We start from the raw sequence: 24,281 nt of genomic DNA, 5'->3' as shown, positions 1-24,281 counted from the left end.
TGGAAAACCTGGATTAGGCTACTTGAGTATTGAGCACTAAGATCTATAAGGATAGATCAAAACGCTTAATAGTACTTTCAAATGAATACATACCGTGACAAGATTTTGAAGGAGTTCAAAATGGATCGGCAAAGAAAGAGTTCTTGGCTGTGTTATAAGGTGTGAACATTGAGTAAGACTCGAAACCTGACCGCGGCAGAATAGAGAGAAAGGACGAAGGTTGTCCCCTATGCTTTAGACGTAGGCTCTACAGTATGCTATGCTGTGTACCGCACCTGTAGTGTGCCTTGCCATGAGTCAGTCAAGGGGTACAAGAGTGATCCAAGAATGGATCACAGCACAGCAGTCAAAGTTATCCTTAGTGACTAGTGGACTAAGGAATCTTCTCGATTATGGAGGTGGTAAAAGAGTTCGTCGTAAAGGGTTACGCTGATGCAAACTTTGATACTGATCCAGATTATTCTAAGTAGTAAACTGGATTCGTATAGTAGAACAGTTATTTGGAATAGCTCCAAATAGAGCGTGGTAGCTGCATCTAGGAGATGACATAGAGATTTGTAAAGCACACACAGATCTGAAAGGTTCAGACCCGTTGACTAACATCTCTCACAAGCATAACATGACAAAACCTAGAACTCATTGAGTGTTAATCACATGGTAATGTGAACTAGATTATTGACTCTAGTAAACTCTTTGGGTGTTATCACATGGGGATGTGACCTTGAGTGTTAATCACATAGCGATGTGAACTGGATTATTGACTCTAGTGCAAGTGGGAGACTGTTGGAAATATGCCCTAGAGGCAATACTAAATTAGTTATTATTATATTTCCTTGTTCATGATAATCGTTTATTATCCATGCTAGAATTATATTGATAGGAAACTCAGATACATGTGTGGATACATAGACAACACCATGTCCCTAGTAAGCCTCTAGTTGACTAGCTCGTCGATCAATAGATGGTTACAGTTTCCTGACCATGGACATTGGATGTCATTTATAACGGGATCACATCATTAGGAGAATGATGTGATGGACAAGACCCAATCCTAAGCCTAGCACAAGATCGTATAGTTCGTATGCTAAAGCTTTTCTAATGTCAAGTATCATTTCCTTAGACCATGAGATTGTGCAAATCCCGGATACCGTAGGAATGCTTTGGGTGTGCCAAACGTCACAACGTAAATGGGTGGCTATAAAGGTGCACTGCGGGTATCTCCGAAAGTGTCTGTTGGGTTGACACGAATCAAGACTGGGATTTGTCACTCCGTGTGACGGAGAGGTATCTCTGGGCCCACTCGGTAGGACATCATCATAATGTGCACAATGTGACCAAGGAGTTGATCACGGGATGATGTGTTACGGAACGAGTAAAGAGACTTGCCGGTGACGAGATTGAACAAGGTATCGGATACCGACGATCGAATCTCGGGCAAGTACAATACCGCTAGACAAAGGGAATTGCATACGGGATTGATCGAATCCTCGACATCATGGTTCATCCGATGAGATCATCATGGAACATGTAGGAACCAACATGGGTATCCAGATCCCGCTGTTGGTTATTGACCGGAGAAGGTCTCGGTCATGTCTGCATGGTTCCCGAACCCGTAGGGTCTACACACTTAAGGTTCAATGACGCTAGGGTTATAAAGGAAGTTTGTATGTGGTTACCGAATGTTGTTCGGAGTCCCGGATGAGATCCCGGACGTCACGAGGAGTTCCGGAATGGTCCGGAGGTAAAGATTTATATATGGGGAGTCATCATACGGTCACCGGAATAATTCGGGGGGATGCCGGTATTGTACCGGGACCACCGAAGGGGTTCCGGGGGTCCACCGGGAGGGTCCACCTGCCCCGGAGGGCCCTATGGGCTGTATGTGGAGAGGGACCAGCCCCTTAGTGGGTTGGGCGCCTCCCCCCCTAGGGCCCATGCGCCTAGGGTTTGGGGGAACCCTAAAGGGGGGGGGGCGCCCCCCCTTGCCTTGGGGGGCAAGGCAACCCCCTTGGCCGCCACCCCCTTGCCTTGGGGGGCAAGGCAACCCCCCTTGGCTGACGCGCCCTCCTCAGATGGGATCTGAGGGGGCCGGCCCCCCTCTCCCTTACCCCTATACATGTGGGGGTGGGAGGGCAGCCGCACTAATGTTCTGGCGCAGCCCTCCCCCTCTCCAAGGTCCTTCTCCTCTCCCGTGGTGATTGGCGAAGCCCTGCAGGATTGCCACACTCCTCCTCCACCACCACGCCATCATGCTGCTGCTGGACGGAGTCTTCCTCAACCTCTCCCTCTCTCCTTGCTGGATCAAGGCATGGGAGACGTCACCGGGCTGTACGTGTGTTGAACGCGGAGGTGCCGTCCGTTCGGCACTAGGATCTCCGGTGATTTGGATCACGACGAGTACGACTCCTTCAACCCCGTTCTCTTGAACGCTTCCGCTTAGCAATCTACAAGGGTATGTAGATGCACTCTCCTTCCCCTTGTTGCTGGTTTCTCCATAGATTAATCTTGGTGTTGCGTAGATAATTTTGAATTTCTGCTATGTTCCCCAACAGATTCTGGTGGAAATATGCCCTAGAGGCAATAATAAAAGGATTATTATTATATTTCCTTGTTCATGATAATTGTCTTTTATTCATGCTATAATTGTGTTATCTGAAAATCGTAATACATGTGTGAATACTTAGACACCAACATGTCCCTAGTAAGCCTCTAGTTGACTAGCTCGTTGATCAACAGATAGTCATGGTTTCCTGACTATGGACATTGGATGTCATTGATAACGAGATCACATCATTAGGAGAATGATGTGATGGACAAGACCCAATCCTAAACATAGCACAAGATCGTATAGTTCATTTGCTAGAGTTTTTCCAATGTCAAGTATATTTTCCTTAGACCATGAGATCGTGTAACTCCCGGATACCGTGGGAGTGCTTTGGGTGTACCAAACGTCACAACGTAACTGGGTGACTATAAAGGTATACTACGGGTATCTCCGAAAGTGTCTGTTGGGTTGACACGGATCAAGACTGGGATTTGTCACTCCGTATGACGGAGAGGTATCACTGGGCCCACTCGGTAATGCATCATCATTATGAGCTCAAAGTGACCAAGTGTCTGGTCACGGGATCATGCATTACGGTACGAGTAAAGTGACTTGCCGGTAATGAGGTTGAACGAGGTATTGGGATACCGACGATCGAATCTCGGGCAAGTAACATACCGATTGACAAAGGGAATTGTATACGGGGTTGCTTGAATCCTCGACATCGTGGTTCATCCGATGAGATCATCGAGGAGCATGTGGGAGCCAACATGGGTATCCAGATCCCGCTGTTGGTTATTGACCGGAGAGCAATCTCGGTCATGTCTACATGTCTCCCGAACCCGTAGGGTCTACACACTTAAGGTTCAGTGACGCTAGCGTTGTAGGGATATGTATATGCAGTAACACGAATGTTGTTCGGAGTCCCGTATGAGATCCCGGATGTCACGAGGAGTTTCGGAATGGTCCAGAGGTAAAGAATTATATATAGGAAGTGCTATTTTGGCCATCGGGATAAGTTTCGGGATCACCGGTATTGTACCGGGACCACCGAAAGGGTCCCGGGGGTCCACCGGGTGGGGCCACCTATCCCGGAGGGCCCCATGGGCTGAAGTGGGAAGGGATCCAGCCCAAAGTGGGCTGGGGCGCCACTTCCCCTAGGGCCCATGCACCTAGGGAGGGGAAACCCTAAGGGGGGGGGCGCCCCCTTGCTTGGGGGGCAAGCCCCACACCCCTTGGCCGCCGCCCCCCTAGGAGATTGCATCTCCTAGGGCCGACGCACCCCCTAGGCTCCCTATATATAGTGGGGGGGGGGAGGGAGGGCCTCTCACACCATGCCATTGGTGCCTCCCTCTCCCTCTCCAACACCTCCTCCTCCTCCATAGAGCTTGGCGAAGCCTTGCCAGAGTACTGCAGCTCCATCACCACCACGCCGTCGTGCTGCTGCTGGAGCCATCTTCCTCAACCTCTCCTTCCCCTTGCTGGATCAAGAAGGAGGAGACGTCACGCTGACCGTACATGTGTTGAACGCGGAGGTGCCGTCCGTTTGGTGCTAGGATCTCCAGTGATTTGGATCACGTCGAGTACGAGTACCTCATCCCCGTTCTTTGAACGCTTCCGCTCGCGATCTATAAGGTACGTAGATGCATCCAATCACTCGTTTCTAGATGAACTCATAGATGGATCTTGGTGAAATCGTAGGAATTTTTTTTGTTTTCTGCAACATTCCCCAACAGTGGCATCATGAGGTAGGTCTATGCGTAGTTCCTTTTGCACGAGTAGAACACAATTTGTTGTGGGCGTAGATGTTGTCAACTTTCTTGCTGCTACTAGTCTTATCTTGCTTCAACGGTATTGTGGGATGAAGCGTCCCGGACCAACCTTACACGTACGCTTACGTGAGACCGGTTCCACCGACTGACATGCACTAGTTGCATAAGGTGGCTGGCGGGTGTCTGTCTCTCCCACTTTAGTTGGAGCGGATTCAATGAAAAGGGTCCTTATGAAGGGTAAATAGAAGTTGACAAATAACTTAGTGGCTTTCACGTAGGTAAGAAAATGTTCTTGCTAGAACCCTCTTGCAGCCACGTAAAACTTGCAACAACAATTAGAGGACGTCTAACTTGTTTTTGCAGCAAGTGCTTTGTGATATGATATGGCCAAAGTTGTGATGAATGATGAATGATATATATGTGATGTATGAGATGTTCATGCTATTGTAATAGGAATCACGACTTGCATGTCGATGAGTATGACAACCGGCAGGAGCCATAGGAGTTGTCTTTATTTTTTGTATGACCTGCGTGTCATTGAGAAAAGCCATGTAAATTACTTTACTTTATTGCTAAACGCGTTAGCCATAGTAGTAGAAGTAATAGTTGGCGAGCAACTTCATGGAGACACGATGATGAAGATCATGATGATGGAGATCATGGTGTCATGCCGATGACAAGATGATCATGGAGCCCCAAGATGGAGATCAAAGGAGCTATGTGATATTGGCCATATCATGTCACTATTATTATTTGATTGCATGTGATGTTTATCATGTTTTTGCATCTTGTTTACTTAGCACGACGGTAGTAAATAAGATGATCCCTCATAATAATTTCAAGAAAGTGTTCCCCCTAACTGTGCACCGTTGCGACAGTTCGTTGCTTCGAAGCACCACGTGATGATCGGGTGTTAGATTCCAACGTTCGCATACAATGGGTGTAAGACAGATTTACACATGCAAACACTTAGGTTTACTTGACGAGCCTAGCATGTACAGACATGGCCTCAGAACACAGAAGACCAAAAGGTCGAGCATGACTCGTATAGAAGATACGATCAACATGGAGATGTTCACCGATGTTGACTAGTCCGTCTCATGTGATGATCGGACACAGCCTAGTTAACTCGGATCATGTTATACTTAGATAACTGGAGGGATGTCTATCTAAGTGGGAGTTCATTGAATAATTTGATTAGATGAACTTAATTATCATGAACTTAGTCTAAAGTATTTACAATATGTCTTGTATATCAAATGGCCAACGTAGTCCTCAACTTCAACACGTTCCTAGAGAAAACCAAGCTGAAAGACGATGGCAGCAACTACACGGACTGGGTCCGGAACCTGAGGATCATCCTCATAGCTGCCAAGAAAGATTATGTCCTACAAGCACCGCTAGGTGACGCACCTGTTCTCCCTGCAGAACAAGACGTTATGAACACTTGGCAGGCACGTACCGATGACTACTCCCTCGTTCAGTGCGGCATGCTTTACAGCTTAGAGCCGGGGCTCCAAAAATGTTTTGAGAGACACAGAGCATATGAGATGTTCGAAGAGCTGAAAATGGTTTTCCAAGCTCATGCCCGGGTCGAGAGATATCAAGTCTCCGACAAGTTCTTCAAATGTAAGATGGAGGAAAACAGTTCTGTCAGTGAGCACATACTCACTATGTCTGGGTTGCATAACCGCTTGACTCAGCTGGGAGTTAATCTCCCGGATGACGCGGTCATTGACAGAATCCTTCAGTCGCTTCCACCGAGCTACAAGAGCTTTGTGATGAACTTCAATATGCAGGGGATGGAAAAGACCATTCCTGAAGTATTTGCAATGCTGAAATCAGCAGAGGTAGAAGTCAAAAAGGAACATCAAGTGTTGATGGTGAATAAAACCACTAAGTTCAAGAAAGGCAAGGGTAAAAAGAACTTCAAGAAGGACAGCAAGGGAGTTGCCGCGCCCGGCAAGCAAGCTGTCGGAAAGAAGCCAAAGAATGGACCCAAGCCCGAGACTGAGTGCTTTTATTGCAAGGGAAGTGGTCACTGGAAGCCGAACTGCCCCAAATACTTAGCGGACAAGAAGGCCGGAAAAACAAAAGGTATATGTGATATACATGTAATTGATGTGTACCTTACCAGTACTCGTAGTAGCTCCTGGGTATTTGATACCGGTGCAGTTGCTCACATTTGTAACTCAAAGCAGGAGCTGTGGAATAAGCGGAGACTGGCGAAGGACGAGGTGACGATGCACGTCGGGAATGGTTCCAAGGTCAATGTGATCGCCGTCGGCACGCTACCTCTACATTTACCTTCTGGATTAGTTTTCAACCTTAATAATTGTTATTTAGTGCCAACTTTGAGCATGAACATTGTTATTTAGTGCCAGCTTTGAGCATGAACCTTGCTTGGGGGGCAAGCCCCCCACCCCTTGGCCACTGCCCCCCTAGGAGATTGCATCTCCTAGGGCCGGCGCGCCCCCCTAGGCTCCCTATATATAGTGGGGGGGGAGGGAGGCCTCTCACACCACGCCATTGGTGCCTCCCTCTCCCTCTCCAACACCTCCTCCTCCTCCATAGAGCTTGGCGAAGCCCTGCCGGAGTACTGCAGCTCCATCACCACCACGCCGTCGTGCTGCTGCTGGAGCCATCTTCCACAACCTCTCCTCCCCCTTGGATCAAGAAGGAGGAGACGTCACGCTAACCATACGTGTGTTGAACGCGGAGGTGCCGTCCGTTCGGTGCTAGGATCTCCGGTGATTTGGATCACGTCGAGTACGACTACCTCATCCCCGTTCTTTGAACGCTTCCGCTCGTGATCTACAAGGTACGTAGATGCATCCAATCACTCGTTGCTAGATGAACTCATAGATGGATCTTGGTGAAATCGTAGGAATTTTTTTTTGTTTTCTGCAACGTTCCCCAACAGATTCCTCCCGCGGAGGCGGGGGGAATCAAGAAGAAATTCCCCCTCCCCGCACTGGGGGGGAGAAGAAGAGAAAAGCCGCCCCGGAGGGGGAGGCTGGGGCGTCCAAGAAGGGGAAGGTGTCCCTTCCGGACTACTCCGCCACGACCGCTCACAGCAAGGAGGGGTGGCTGCCCAGGGGGAAGCCCCCAGTGCGATCGTAAGTGTCCGCACTCCACCATAACTTCATTCTATAGCTTTAGTTTAACGCCGAATATGTGTGCAGTCCGGCCAGGGCTCACCCCGAGGTATATTCCTCCGGGTCCCTGAGCGATTCAGAGATCAATTCGCTCCCGACAGCCACTACTCCCCAACCCGTGGATGACACAGAGGTGTTGTCCCGAAGGCTCCCAGAGTGGGGGGAGGTGACTCTGGATACGCCCCGAGACGGGGTCCCAGATGTCGGACACGCGGGGTTCAAGATCCCTGCGGATCGTGTCAATGAGAGCCACAGTAGGCCGGGCTCTTAGTCGAACACTGTCCCGGAACCTTCAATGGTTCCGAACTTAGGCGGACAACCCCTCATTAGGGAGGGCGAGCCGTCCGCATCGAGGACTTATGGTGGACCCGAGGCGCCGGATTGTCTGCTGGAAGTGCTTCGCGGCGCTTCCATGGATGAAGAGCACCGTACTCGTATGAGTTCGGTAATTCGGAAGGTTTCATCCGCCAAGAGCGGACTAACCGAAGCTTGCACCAGCCTCTTCACATGCTTTGAGGTAAGTAATAAATATGTGTAAAATTACCACCTGATAGGTAGTAGCCCCTGATACTCTGTTTGGTGTTTGGAAAGAAAAGCCAAACGGAGGGTCAATTATAATCCGCAAGAGTCTAACAATGAATATTCGTGTGCATAAGCAGGCTGTGCTGCTTGCTGCTGCTGCCCGTACTGCCGAGGTTGCCGAACTGAAGCGGGACCTAGAGAAGGCGTAGGGAGAGCTCAGCCTCACGAAGAGGCAGCTCGAGGAGAATAAAGGTAAGCGATTCCCCGCTCGCATGTATTTAAAGATAGGCAAAATTGGTCGGTCTAACGCCAAAGCGTCGTGACTGTGTAACAAGGGCCACCGCCGAAGTGGCGTCCCTGAAGAAAGCGCTGTCCGAGGCCGAAGACAAAGCGGCCTTGGAATGCAAGGAGCGCAAAAAGCAAAGTGCTAGAGTGGGAGAGGTACAACAAGAGCTCCAGGACCTCGGCAAGAAGTGCGAGTCCGTGGAGCATGATCTGAAGATGAAAGAGGCCGAGCTTGCGAAGGCCCTTGCAAATTTGAAAGACGCCAAGGCCGAAGCCGAGAAAGCACAGCAGGAGATCCAGGAGGCCAAAAAGATAGCAGCGGGTAAGAAGTTCTTTATGCAAAGCAAACATGTGGAGGAGGCGTTTCTTTTACTTACTCGAATTCGGAGCTCTCCAGGGGCTTTCACAGATCTGCCACGCAGCGTATCCGACGCTGCGGAGTTCTACCGTGCCCAGGAGGGGAGCTCAACAGAGAAGCTGTTCTGGTCCCAGTATGCCGGGGCCGAACACCCGATGCCTCTGAGTGACCAACTGAAGCAGTTGGTCGAACTCCACAGGGCGGCCGAACTGGCTATGAAAGGTTTCATAGTCCGGATGTGGCCTGGTAAGCTCCTGCCCACTAGCTACTTTGGCCTGATCAAGCGGATGCTGGATGCCTCTCCACGGCTTGATGTGATCAAGTGATCTGTTTGCATCGAGGGAGCCCGCTGGGCCTTTGCCCGCGTTAAGGTGCATTGGGGCAAGCTGGATGCGGAGAAACTGGTCAAGGACGGGCCGCCGGAGGGCAAGGCGCATCGCCATCCCGAGATGTACTATGATGGCGTTATGAAGGGTGCTCATCTCGTGGACGATGAGTGTACCAAGGACACCATTTTTGAATGAATTCACTTCTGTCATGTTTGTAATTTAAAGACGAAGTTACTTGCGCTATGTGGCGCTTTTGTTATTTAAAATATTACCTTCTGTGCGGTTGTTTATAAGATTCTAAAAGTAGGCCAGTCGTCGGCTTCCGCGTAACTAGTACTGAGGTGTTCGTGGAAAACCTGGACACTCTTTATCCAAATGTTTGGTCCATTAAGGAGGTGTCCGGCACAGCGAACAAGGCAATCAGACTATGCGGCTTGATAACTTTCACTTAGCCATAGAAGTCTACAATTTTAAATTTTGGCAAAGCCCTAGAATTCGGAAGGCCGAACTGGGGCGCTATACACACCTAGATCGGATGAAGCCGATATATCGCCTAAAGCAGAAAATCTTTAAGGATTTTAGGACCTCTCGAATAGCGACCAGCTCTCGCCACATCATGCCGGTCAGTTTTCGGCTTTCTCTACTGAGGTGCTCGTCCGGAAGAACCGGGACACAATCGCAGTAGTTCTCCCTGCGCTACCTTAGCCGATATAACGGAACATAAGGCACCAAAACAAGGGAGCCGGGCTATCCCAACTGTAGACCCAAGACACGATTCGGAGCTGATGCATATAGTGCTATAAGTTCGGGGTGCCGCACTGTTGAAAGTGTTCGGACTTTACTTGCCATATTACGGGGCGCCATGAGAGGCCCCTGGCAAACTGACCGTCCAAGGTGTACGGATGCGATATCAAATAAACATTTATAAGAGAAGAAATGCTCAAATAAGAATAATAAGCTGACGCTATATATGATCTCCCATTGACGAATAATACGTTTAGGCATATGTTTACAATGGATGCATTAAGCGGAGATAAATAGGACTATTTTACATGTCCTATCCAGGGGCAGGCTGTGTACAGATAGATAAAGCAGGTATAATGATCGTAAATAGATTCCACCTAGGTATTTCCTTCTGCGCACAACGTCTGTTGCCTCTTTGGATGTCTCTCCCATGCAAGTCCGGTAATTCGGATCTTCTGAGGATGTTGCACTAAAGCATGTCCTGAAAAGTAAGAGGGAAAGATTATGAAGGATCATAATCTTTCCGTTTACTGTTATGACCCCGCGCGGACCTGGCATCTTGAGCTTGAGGTATGCATAATGTGGTACTGCATTGAATCTAGCGAATGCGGTTCGTCCGAGCAGTGCGTGGTAACCGCTACGGAAAGGGACGATATCGAAGATTAAGTCTTCGCTCCGGAAGTTGTCCAGGGATCCGAAGACCACTTCCAATGTTATAGAGCCCGTGCAGCGGGCCTCTACTCCAGGAATGACACCTTTAAAGGTGGTTTTGGTTGGCTTGATCCTTGAAGGATCAACTTTGATGATACTTCTGAAACTGATGAAATTATTGAAATTGAACATGTTGCTACACCTGCTATGCCTAGTCCTCCTAGATATGAATTGCCTAATATACCGAAAGGTTATGTTATGGAAGGAGAGGTAGTAGAGGACTTTCTTGCTTGTAAGGATAGCTATGATCTTGAGAATTTACTACACAAGTGGAAAGAAAAATCTTTGAATGCTAGAATGAAGTATGATCCTAAGTTTGCTACTTCACCTATCTTTGTTACTGATAAGGATTATGAGTTCTCTGTTGATCCTGAGTTAATTACTTTGGTTGAATCTGATCCTTTTCATGGTTATGAATCTGAAACTGTTGTAGCACATCTTACTACATTAAATGATATAGCCTCCCTATTCACTAATGAGGAGAAAATTCGCTATTACTATATCCTTAAATTGTTTCCTTTCTCGCTAAAGGGTGATGCTAAGACATGGTTTACTTCTCTTGAGCCTGGTTGTGTGTGTAGTCCCCATGATATGATATATTACTTCTCTAAAAAATATTTTCTTGCCCATAAGAAACAAGCTGCCTTGCAGGAGATATATAATTTTGTGCAAATTGAAGAAGAGAGTCTCCCACAAGCTTGGGGGAGGCTTCTCCAATTAGTTAATGCTTTTCCTGATCATCCTCTTAATAAAATGAAATACTTGATATCTTCTATAATGGACTAACCGATGCTTCTAGGGACCACCTAGATAGTTGTGCTGGTTGTGTTTTCAGGGAGCAAACTGTGGAACAAGCTGAGATTATGTTGAATAATATATTGGCTAATGATAATGCTTGGACTATTCTCGAACCACCTTTGAAGCCAACTCCGAAGAAAATAGGTATTCTATTCCTCAGTCTTGAAGATATGCAAGAAGCAAAGAAATCTATGAAAGAGAAAGGTATCAAATCTGAAGATGTTAAGAATCTACCACCTATTGAAGAGATACATGGTCTTGATAACCCGACACAGGTAGTAGAGGTAAATACTCTTCGTAGATTCAATGATAATGATATCCCTTATGATAAACCTGCTAGCTTATGCTTAGATGCAACAGAGTTTTAATGATTATGTTAGCAGACAACTAAAACAAAATGCTCGTATGATTAATCACTTAAGTTCTTGTGTTGATAGAAATGCTACTGATCTTAAGCTTATTAGTAAGCATGCTTCTATGGTCACTACCCAAGCAGAGCAAGTACTTAAGGCTCAGAATGATTTGCTTAATGAATTGAATAATACTTCTGTTAAAGTTGTTACTAGAGGTGGTAAAATGACTCAGGAAACTTTGTATCCTGAGGGCCATCCTAAGAGAGTTGAGCAAGACTCTCAGAAAATTAATACTAACGCACCTATTAATCCTGGTAATAGAAATAAAAAGAAAGATGATAGGAATATGCATGCTAGTGATCCTATTTCTGTTACACCTGAGAATCCTAATATTTGTATTTCTGATGCTGAGACACAATCTGGTGATGAACATGAACCTAGTGATAATATTGATAATGGTGTTCATGTTGATGCTCAACCTAGTAATGATAATGATGTGGAGATTGAACCAGCTGTTGATCTTGATAACTCACAACTTAAAAACAAACGTTATGATAAGAATGATTTTATTGCTAGGAAGCATGGTAGAGAAAGAGAACCATGGGTTTAGAAACCCATGTCTTACCCTCCTAAACCATCCAAGAAAAAGGATGATGACTACTCTCGACAATCAGGTTGGTTGGAAAAACAACTTCCCATGACAGGCAATCGGTTGGGAAAGACTATTGCCGACCGATCTTGTTTTTTGAAGAAAGTCCAGATGGGAAAAGCCTTTCCCGACCGACATATCTTAGCCAACCGATCACTTGTCGGCTATGGGGTACTTTTCCCGACCGACATTCTGTTGGGCCTGCCATGGGCCTTTCTCGACCAACAGTCTATTGGGCCTGCCATGAGGCTTTCCCGACCAACTGTCTAACAGGATTTGTTTCCCCGACAAACAGTCTATTGGGCCTGCCATGAGGCTTTCCTGACCGACTTTGTGACAAGGTTTGTTTTCCCGACCAATTTTTCGTTGGCCCTTGCATTAGCTTTCTTGAACGGACTATGATACAGTTTTTTTGTATTGCCCACGAACATCCAATAGCTTACATTTGCGTTATCAACAAAATATCAATCTAAGTTTAATATTTCATAACTATAATGTGCATCTCATGACAATAGTAAGCCATAACCAAACAATAACACATTAATTAATTTCACATCTAAATAGTTCATCCATTACAATATGGTTCATTTTCTCAGACACAACATTACAAAATGATACATAAAATGCATCTCCAACGATCCAGTCACCATTACACAAAATATCTCATTGACACGAACCACCGGCTTCATGGTTCCTCGTCCTCTTGCATGTCTTTCCTACAAAATGTAAAGAAGTTGCGATTACATTCATGCATTCATAAAGACAATGGCACCATAATTTGTATAAAACATAGCATTGACAACAACTATTACTTCACAAGGCAAGTTAGTAACGAAACACCTACTAAGGAAGGCACTCCATCCAAGCATATGTAACCATGTAAAGGGCATGCTAAGCACTAGTTAAAATGTCCTTATTTCTAGACACTATATTCATTGATGACCAGAAAGCTTCTGTGAATATCAACAAGTTAAATTATACAAGGAGTTGTTCATTAGATGACTTTACTGTGACCACATTAAAATTAAGAAAGTAGTTGGCACCATAACAAATGGTTTTAAACTGAAACTGAGAGCGACCTTCTCTAACATTCGCTCATTTTATGGAGCGTAATTGTATTTATCACCAAAGAATAAACATAATCGGCCAGAAATAAGCAAGAGTTTACAAGATACTTTAGACTTTATTTACCGCGGTAACTTCTATAGCTCAGACCTCTAACAGCAGCCAAGCTAGATACTATTCTGTCCTAGTCATTAGTTTCTGTTCGAATTCTAAGTGTATATTCTAAAAACAGCAGAAAGGTGATTCACAAATACTGTATTTTCATGCAAAATAACAAGAATAACAACAACCAACTTAACAGATCCAACTGCAACCTAGGATGCTCACTTCGGACACCATGTATGCTATGGCAAAAAGATCATCATATTTGCTAAACTTGTACACATACGAAATTTATGTCATTCAGACAAGCTACAATGATGTGGATAAAACTACACTCCATTCATAGCACAAGAAAGAAATTGGCAATTTGAAAGGAAGGCTATTTAACTACCAAAGTTCCTCCAAACTGTATCCTATCATTGTTTGTATAGTTCATATATGATTAATAGATGCATCAAAATACCTGATCATGAGCTAGCAGGTCGACATATCTTCGAATACGAGAGGTGAACTGTACATAGCCAGGAATTCCCAGGAAATCATGTGCTAGAGGTTTTTGAATATCCATTTCTGCAGCACAAAGCACACTGATATTGGCAACGCTCATGTAGGCCCTTCAGGTAGATAGGAAAATGCTGACACACCATGTGTCGACTGAACCCTACAAATTTCAGAGCGTCAATGGTGTCAAGTAGAAGTAACAAATGCATGTATAATATTCAGTTGGTTAGGTACACACTTAAAACTTCAGAAAATCTCTAGAGATACAGACTTGTTCTATCTTCTAAGTCGTATCAGGACCGATACAAAATGTCCAGCCAACTGTTCGACATTCATACGATAAGTACCTATCTTATTACCAATCCTCAAACTTGACAAAGTATGCAGCGTCACTTATAAATCAAGGAGCTGGTGATCTTTATTGGCTAATATCTATTATGCAAAATTTATTTTAGCTAGTAACCTATCACAAAGATAAAACAATAATCAAATCTAGGTTCCATCACTTGCATGCTGAAAGAATAAGATTTGGCATATCATTCATGACAAAATGGCCAGATAAGAAAAAACAAGCAACCTGAGATAATCTCAATTACACATCAAAAGTAAGAATAAGAAAAAATAATGCAAGAAACCAGCAAACAGTCTATACCACTATATAGTGTACGAGTAACAGACCATATGAACCGTTGGATCCTCACCATCGGACGGCTCTCACTAATTGTTTCTGAATTGAATAAATCGTGGCAGCACACATGCCATTGGATTTTTCAATCCTATGGCCAGAACTTCAGGGATTTGCTGGTGAGCCACCGTCTGACCAAAGCTCTAGAACTTTCGTACAGCTGGAGCTAGCCAGACTGGTACTGTACGCCCATGTGACTATGGTACAACAACGCACTGGGAAAAAAGTTTTAAATTGATTTCTACATCTATCTAGGAAGATGTAGGAGCAGCACCATAGCAGTCAACTGTTGCATCCATGCATGCATCCATGCATGCATCATACATGCATTTCCTCCTCTTCTTTTTAAATGCAAAAAGAACATGACAATGGGGAGACCAGTTAGAATGGACACAGACGTGCAAATAAACACAACACAAAATCACTATTTCGCTTTCTTTCTATTTGGTTGAACTGACTGTTGTAAGTCTATTTGTGAACACACTTGGGCTGAGTGCACAAGAAAACATAAGTGAAACTTTTGGCATGACACTAGGAGAAGATAATTAACATGACACAAAGTTATACTAAACCAGCAACAATTAATATGGATCGGAGGGAGTACATTAGATATAATGTTTTCCTTTCTTCCAACATTTTCATTTTGAGTTCGAAAACTAAATGATTTCAATTCGCCTCAAGAGCCTGTTTTCAAAAAATAATTGCGATTTTGCACTAGAATTTTAACGTCAGGTGAAATAATACAATGACACTTTGAATTGTTGTAATTTGTTTTACCTTCAAGCTGATGCATTACAACATTTGCAAACTCATTCTCCAAGCCCATTGATCCAAGAGCAAGCTCTTGTGTTGCTTTCATTGTAGTGGTCGGCATTCAAAATCAAGTCGCTGGTGAAGTTACATTCTGATCCTCTCTTTATTAGTTGGGCTGTAGAGATGGTTTACAGGGATTCAGTGTTGCATGAAATGCAAATAGAGGACATGGAGACCAATACGAACATGAAATGCAGATAGAGGACATGGAGACCAAAATGAAATCAAGCATTCGTGACATAGTTCAGGCGCAGACTGAACCATTTATCGTAATAACAATAAAACAAGTAGATACGATATAATATAGTTCATGCACGGACTAAACCATTCATCATAACAACAATGAAAGTAAGACTAATCACTCTTTAATGCAGATTCAAATCATACTCACCCGCAGCCCAGCCACTGTTGTGCTTAAATGGTTGTAGAAGAGGATGTAGAGATACCAGCTGATACTCTTGTCGACGCTGTCGATCTTCTCAAGCATATAATCTGGACCGCCACAGAGTGAATTAGTGAGACAACAACATGGACTCATCATCACCATACATAAACAATAGGGCATCGCTTCTCTTCCGGCAAACTAGGACTAACTAGAGAGAGAGAAAGAGAGAGCTTCCTGATATCGTTGCCACCATAGATGGCTAATAGAGATTGGGGCACCAGCCACCATGCTCCCAGTCGCCAGAAGATAAGGGAGCAGAGGCCGCCCGCCTCATTCCGAACCACCAGGACCGAAGGAACCCTGTACTGCTCAGATCTGCTACCATGGGAGTGGGGAAGAGGAAGCTGTGTATGGGTTGGGGCGGTGGCACCATAGGAGGGAGGTGAGAGGTGGCCTCACTGGGCGCTTGGGCACGAACAAAAAGTGCCGCCGTCGGCAGCTGGGTGAGGGCATCGGTGTCACAGGACCTCCTCCGCATGGGAAATCAGCAGCGATGTGGGGATGGTATGGAGCCTCCGCATGGGAAATCAGCAGCGATGTGGGGATGGTAATGGAGTGGTGGGAGGAAGAGATGGACAGAGGGGTGAAAGCGTCGTCGCCGCCGCCACTCAGATCGGGAGAGGAAGAGATAAGGGAGAGAGGGCAGAGAGATAGCGGGGTGGTGTTTTTTTCTTGAGCGGATGATGTATTAGGAGGTGGGCTGTGAGGGCGCGCGGCATGGAAATTTCGGATGGGCTTCGCGCTAAGTTTCACAGGCACGCACGTGCACGGATATTTTCAGCGCCCAGTTAGCGGCCCAGGGTCGGCCGGGAACATTTGCTGACCGACTGTGTGACGGGAGTGCAATTATTTCCATCCAACGGTTTGATACTATACAGTCCAGCATTCCCGACCTGACAGTTGATTGTTATATGTGAGTAATACCGACCAACAGTTTGATAGTAATTTTACAAACAAACAGTCGATCGGTAAAAATGACTTTTTCCAACGCACGTCTGTAAGGAATGCAGTGTCGTAGTGTAGTGAGTTTGAACGCTTTGCTGAAATGATTAGACCTATCTTCTTGCAAATGCGTTTAACTGACATGCTTAAAATGTCTCCCTATGCTAAATATATGAAGGATATTGTGACTAAGAAAAGAAAGATACCCGATGTTGAGATTTCCACCATGCTTGCTAATTACACTTGTAAGGGTGGGACTCCTAAGAAACTAGGTGACCCCGGAGTGCCCACTATACCTTGCTTCATTAAAGGAAATTATGTTAGAACTACTTTATGTGATCTTGGAGCTGGTGTTAGTGTTATGTCTTTTTCTTTATATCGTAGAGTTGAATTAGAAAAGTTGACACCTACGGAAATTTCTTTACAAATGGCCGATAAATCAACTGCAGTAACTATCGGTATTTGTCAGGACGTGCGTGTTGTGGTTGCGAACGTTACTATTTTAACAGACTTTGCTATTCTTGATATTCCCGAGGATGATAGCATGGAGGTCATCCTTGGAATACCCTTTTTAAATACTGTAGTGGCTGTTATTGATTGCAACAAAGGCAATGTCACTTTTCATGTCAATGGTAATGAGCACACGGTGCACTTTCCAAAGAAACAATATCGTGTTCATTGTATCAACTCTATTGAAAAAGTTCCATCTATTGTTATCGGGGGCTTTGAATTCCCTTTACCTACTGCCAAAATGAAATATGATATATTGATGGTAGGGGATATGCACATCCCCATTGAGGTAACTTAGTGTTATTCAAAGATTCTCCGGTTTTATGCGATTCGAAAAAATTTCGTCAAGGAGACTTGATCAACCTCATTGATGGATTTCTTTTGATGACCATGAGATGGATGAATTTAGAAAACACAATCTTCTGTACCCAACTTTTACTTTCTGTTATTTAGAATAAAAATAATAAATATAACATTATTTTCCTATTTTCAACATTATCCGTCCAATAAAAAACGACCTAAAAATAAAAGTTCTCCATATGCCCTGAAATACAAGTATGATTTTTTCTAGAATATTTAAGAATTTTTAGAGCAGAACACATGTCAGGGGGATGCACTACTGGGCCACAAGCCCAGCAGGCGCGCCCACCCCCCTGGGCGTGCCTAGCAGGCTTGTGGGATCTACGTGGCCCCCTCCACTTATTTCTGCACCCATCTCCTTCCCCTACCTCCAGAAAAAATCATCCCACAACTCAAACCCGTGTTCTTGCTCATCTTGCTGCATTTTCGATCTCCCTTGTGCAAAGCTCCATTCACCAAACTGTTTTGGGGATTTGTTCTGTGGTATGTGACTCCTCCATTGGTCCAATTAGTTTTTGTTCTAGTGCTTTATTTATTGCATTTTTTTCTGCTACGGTGACCATGTTCTTGAACTTGCATGTCAAATTTAGTTGGTCCAAAGTAGTTTTGATGCATGATATGGCCTCTAGGCACTTGTAGGAGTAGTTGCTATGACTTTTGTTAAGTTTTGTTCACTTTTATTTCAAGTCACTAAAAATTTCAGAATTTTTTAGGGAAAGGAAAGAGAAATATGAGAAGGTTTCTGAGGGGCTCTTCAAGCCGTAATCCTAAAGAGGATGAAAATGATAAGAAGAAATCGAAGTATCCGGTTCCCCGAGTTGAGGAGGTGCGAGCGTGTGAGTGGCCAAGCGACGTATTCTTGCGCTCTGCCGAAATTTATGAAGATTTTTATTACTTGGTGGAGAATGCAGGCCTCACCGCATTCGTCGAAGATAAGTGTCCACAATATGTTCTCCTCACTAATACATTTGTTCAAAGTTTTAAATTCTACCCTAGGCAGAATCCTCCTATATGGTTGAATTCAAATTATAGGACATCCCCTAGCGCATGCAACTTTCTAATTTTTGCCGAGTGTGCAAGCTACCTTATATTGGGGATGTTCATGAACCTCGTCCAAGGGACTTGGAGGCTTTTATTGACACTATTGTCGTAGGAGAGGAGAGAGGGGTGTCCCGTGCTAGAGCCACTAGTGTACATTTTCCTGTGCTTCGTTATTTCTCTCTATTTATAGGGAAGTGTTTGCTTGGCGGTGGGAAGGCTGGAGCCCTTAGTTCCCCAGATCTTGCAGTTTTGCATGCAGCCTTACACGGTGACAGAACTTATAGCTTAGGCGCTATTGTGGCCCAAAGGTTGAACACGAACCGTTCAAAGGGCACTATTTATGGAGGTATCTATGCCGCTCATTTAGCTCAACATTTTGAGATACCCGATAGGCTGCATGAGGCAGAAGAGATGCTTCTTTCTGAGAGATACTTAGACTATGATAGCATGGTTCGCCATGATTTTCTTAATAAAAATGACGATAGAAATTTGATTTATAACCTTGTATTTAGCCAGGGTACTCAGGAGACTATTATCTTGTCTGCTCCTTCTTTGTTCGACCTTCATCTAGGCAGGTACATTATCATGCCCGAGGACATCCACGCGTATTGGGGCACGACACCACCATAGATGCATGTACCCGAGCCACCAGTTGAGTACCAGACGCCGGTCCACTAGTAGAAAACAACGCTTTGGTTTGGGTCTGGCCAGCCCATTAGTCCCGGTTCAGCATGAACCGGGACTAATGGAGGCATCTGTCCTGGTTCGTGCGCCCACGTGGCCGGCCGGGGCCTCGGGAGGCATTTGTCCCGGTTCGTGTGGAACCATTTGTCCCGGTTCTTGGCACGAACCAGGACCAATGTTGCCCACAGCCATTTGTCCCGGTTGGTGGCATGAACCGAGACCATGTGGAGACCTTTAGTCCCGGTTCCTGCCACGAACTGGGACCAATGATTTCCCTATATATATACCCACGCCCCCAGCTAACTCACTGTGCTCATATTTTTGGAGAGAGGTGTGGGAGAGGTGTGTGGTGCTCTAGCTCACCTCTATGCACATGAGGTGTTCGATGAAATGCCCGAGCCACACTAGTTAAGCTTTCTCCTCTCGAAGCTCGACCTCGAAGCTCCATTTTCCCCGATATTTGTCTAGGTTTAGCGGTCCGTCACGTCCCGTCCCCGTCTTCACCGCCGTTGATCGCCCGAGCCGATCTCGTCGCCGGCACCACCACGGTGAGCCTCTTGATCTTATCTTCTTTCTGAAAGAAAAAAAAATCTTCCTTGTATGGTTTAGATAGATACTGGTATAATTTTCTTACTTTTATTATTATTTGTTATTATATAGTCGATGGGTTTTGTATCCGCCCCCGTCGGCCCTCCTCCTGTCTATGATTTGGATGTGGTATATTATATTCTATAACTATTTGTTTCATTTAGTGTTTATGCCAATTATGCCCACCAACGTGACATTGATGTTTTTATCTAGGAGGTATGTGAACCGGAAATCCAAAACGACATAGAACTTCTTGTCGAGAAGTTAAATTTGGTTGAAAAAGAAAACGAGTATTCGAAAGAAAAACTGAAAAGAAATGAAGAAGAGAAGATGAAACTGGAGTTGTATGTTGCTGATGTCGTCGATGATCACAAGATCAAGATGGATCCAATGCGCTTGAAGATTAGAAAGATTAGAAAATATGCCATTGATAATGAGGCTTGGTATCATTATGATGTTGGATCAATTGTTACCTTAGTTGCAATAATTTCAATGTATGTTTTAATTAGATGCTCTAGCTAGAGAGCTATATGCTGTTCTATGAGAACTATGTATGAACTTTATGTATTTATATTTTAAGTAATAACATTTGATCACTATAGTGCTTTGGTTTTATTAATGTGATGATGAACTTCTATTAATTAATTTGGTCACTTATCTATCCATCATGTTCTGTAATGGTCTTTGAGACACCTAATTATATATAATGCACGCAGATGAACCGACAATGGATGTACGGTGAGAGACACACCTCCGAATACGTTAAGGGCGTGCATAATTTTCACGAAGTGGCTGAGGCAAACAAGCAGAATGGTTTTATGTGGCGTCCATGCCCTGTATGTGGGAATACGAAGTCTTACTCTTCATCGAAAATCCTTCACACCCACCTGCTTTATAAGGGTTTCATGCCACACTATAATGTTTGGACCAAGCACGGAGAAATAGGGGTTATGATGGAAGACAGCGAAGAAGAAGAGGACGGTGACAACTATGTGCCCCCGGAATACGGTGATGCTGCAATAGGGGAAGGTACTGAAGATCAAGAGGAACCAGACGATATTGTGCCCAATGATGATCTCCGCCGGGTCATTATTGATGCAAGGAGTCAGTGCGAAACTGAAAAGGAGAAGCTGAAGTCCAATCGCATGTTAGAGGATCACAAAAAAGGTTGTACCCCAATTGCGAAGATGGAAACACAAAGCTCGGCACCGTACTGGAATTGCTGCAGTGGAAGGCAGAGAATGTTGTGCCTGATAAAGGTTTTGAGAAGCTACTGAAAATATTGAAGAAGAACCTTCTAAAGGATGACGAATTGCCCGACAGTACGTACGCAACAAAGAAGGTCGTATGCCCTCTTGGATTGGAGGTGCACAAGATACATGCATGCCCTAATGACTGCATCCTCTACCGCGGTGCGTACGAGGATTTGAACGCATGCCCGGTATGGCGTGCACTGCGGTATAAGATCAGACGAGATGACCCTGGTGATGTTGAAGGCGAGCCCCCAGGAAGAGGGTTCCTGCGAAGGTGATGTGGTATGCTCCTATAATACCACGGTTGAAACGTCTGTTCAGAAACGAAGAGCATGCCAAGTTGATGCGATGGCACAGAGAGGACCGTAAGAAAGACGGGAAGTTGAGAGCACCCACTGACGGGTCGTAGTGGAGAAAAATTGAGATAAAGTACCGGGCTGAGTTTGCAGATGACCCAAGGAACGTATGGTTTGGTGCAAGCGCGGATGGCATTAATCCTTTTGGGGAGCAGAACAGCAATCACAGCACCTGGCCCATCACTCTATGTATCTATAACCTTCCTCCTTGGCTGTGCATGAAGTGGAAGTTCATTATGATGCCAGTGCTCATCCAAGGCCCTAAGCAACCCGGCAACGACATTGATGTGTATCTAAGGCCATTAGTTGAAGAACTTTTAGAGCTGTGGACTGGAAAAGGTGTACGTGTGTGGGATGAGCACAAACAAGAGGAATTCGACCTCCATGTGTTGCTGTTTGTAACCATCAACGCTTGGCCTGCTCTCAGTAACCTTTCAGGATAGACAAACAAGGGATACCATGCATGCACGCACTGTTTAGATGACACCGAAAGTATATACCTGGACAGATGCAGGAAGAATGTGTACCTGGGCATCGTCGATTTCTTCTGACCAACCATCAATGTCGAAAGAAAGGCAAGCATTTCAAAGGTGAGGCAGATCACCAGAAGAAGCCCTTCATGCGTACCAGTGATCACATACTTGCTATGGTCAATGATTTACATGTAATCTTTGGAAAGGGTCCTAGCGGACTATCTGTTCGGAATGACGCTGAGGGACGCGCACCCATGTGGAAGAAGAAATCTATATTTTGGGACCTACCCTAATGGAAAGACCTAGAGGTCCTCTCTGATACGTCCATTTTGCATCATGCTTTTATATTGATATTTATTGCATTATGGGCTGTTATTACACATTATGGTACAATACTTATGCCTATTCTCTCTTATTTTACAAGGTTTACACAAAGAGGGAGAATGCTGGCAGCTGGAATTCTGGGCTGGGAAAGGAGCAAGTTGGAGATACCTATTCTGCACAACTCCAAAAGACAAGAAACTCAACGGAGAATTATTTTGAAATATATAAAAAATACTGGGCAGGAAAAGTACCGGAGGGGACCTACCAGGAGGCCACAAGCCTGGTAGGCGCGCCTGGTGGGCTTGTGGGCCCCCTGCGGCTCCTCCGGCACCCCCTTCTGCTATGTGAACGTTTCGTCCCAGAAAAAAAATCAAGAGAGAGCTTTCGGGAAGAACCTCCGCCGCCACGAGGCGGAACTTGAGCAGAACCAATCTAGAGCTCCGGCAGGGCGATCCTGCCGGGGAAACTTCCCTCCCGGAGGGGGAAATCATTGCCATCGTCATCATCAACGCTCCTCTCATCGGAGGGGACTCATCTCCATCAACATCTTCATCAGCACCATCTCATCTCCAAACCCTAGTTCATCTCTTGTATCCAATCTCCGTCTCGCGACTCCGATTGGTACCTGTAAGGTTGCTAGTAGTGTTAATTACTCCTTGTAGTTGATGCTTGTTGGTTTACTTGGTGGAAGATCATATGTTCATATCCTTAATCATATTTATTACCTCTCTGATCATGAACATAATTATGCTTTGTGAGTAGTTATGTTTGTTCCTGAGGACATGGGTTAAGTCTTGCTAATAGTAGTCATGTGAATTTGGTATTCATTCGATATTTTGATGTGTTGTATGTTGTCTCTCCTGTAGTGGTGTTATGTGAACGTCGACTACATGACACTTCACCATTATTTGGGCCTAGAGGAAGGCATTGGGAAGTAATAAGTAGATGATGGGTTGCTAGAGTGACAGAAGCTTAAACCCTAGTTTATGCGTTGCTTCGTAAGGGGCTGATTTGGATCCACTAGTTTATTGCTATGGTTAGACTTTGTCTTAATACTTTGTTCATAGTTGTGGATGCTTGCGAAGGGGGTTAATCATAAGTGGGAGGCTTGTCCAAGTAAGGGCAGCACCCAAGCACCGGTCCACCCACATACCAATATATCAAAGTAACAAACGCGAGTCATATGAACGTGATGAAACTAGCTTGACAGTAATTCCCATGTGTCCTCGGGAGCGCTTTACCTATTATAAGAGTTTGTTCCGGCTTGTCCCTTGCTACAAAAGGGATTGGGCCACTTGCTGCACTTTTGCTACTACCGTTACTTGTTACCTGTTACCAATTATCTTATCACAAAACTATCTGTTACCGCTACCTTCAGCACTTGCAGGAACTACCTTACTGAAAACCGCTTATCATTTCCTTCTGCTCCTCGTTGGGTTCGACACTCTTACTTATCGAAAGGACTACGATTGATCCCCTATACTCACTACTGGAATCAGCTACTTTGGCATCTGCCAGCTCTTTGCCGTCTGCTAGCAGACGGCAAAGAAGCTCTTTGCCATCAGCTACCCGAAAGCAGACGGCAAAGAACTGGCTGATGACAAAGAAAGCCTTTGCCATCAGCCAGTTCTTTGCCGTCCGCTAGCTGACGGCAAAGATTCTTTGCCGTCGGCTAGCAGACGGCAAAGAGGGAGGGGCCCCACTGACGAGCTGCTTAAAAAAAACTTAACGGGCCCCCCTCTTTGCCGTCTGCCGTCTGCTAGCAGACGGCAAAGAGCAAATAAGCGGACGGCAAAGGGGGGCGGACGGCAAAGATTTAACATATCTAACGGCGCGCCCCCACCCCGCCCCTCTCTCTCTGTTTCTCTCCCCTGCTCCCACACGCGCGTCGCCGCCACCACCACTCGCCGCCGCC

General features: G+C 45.2%; 1 long non-coding RNA gene across 1 annotated transcript; it reads right to left on the bottom strand.

Annotated features, from left to right (window-relative positions):
• Positions 1 to 12,730: 12,730 nt before the first annotated feature.
• Positions 12,731 to 16,488, bottom strand: LOC119304404. The gene is made up of 4 exons (XR_005148248.1): positions 15,782 to 16,488; positions 15,355 to 15,505; positions 13,855 to 14,052; positions 12,731 to 12,940 (listed from the first exon to the last, which is right to left on the bottom strand). It is a non-coding gene; the product is annotated as an uncharacterized LOC119304404 (long non-coding RNA).
• Between the last annotated feature and the right edge of the window lie 7,793 nt (positions 16,489 to 24,281).

Source organism: Triticum dicoccoides, chromosome 5A, assembly GCF_002162155.2.
Source record: "Triticum dicoccoides isolate Atlit2015 ecotype Zavitan chromosome 5A, WEW_v2.0, whole genome shotgun sequence".
Lineage (NCBI taxonomy): Eukaryota > Viridiplantae > Streptophyta > Magnoliopsida > Poales > Poaceae > Triticum > Triticum dicoccoides.
The sequence above is the reverse complement of the archived record's forward strand: the minus strand, read 5'-3'. Positions and strand labels throughout refer to the sequence as shown.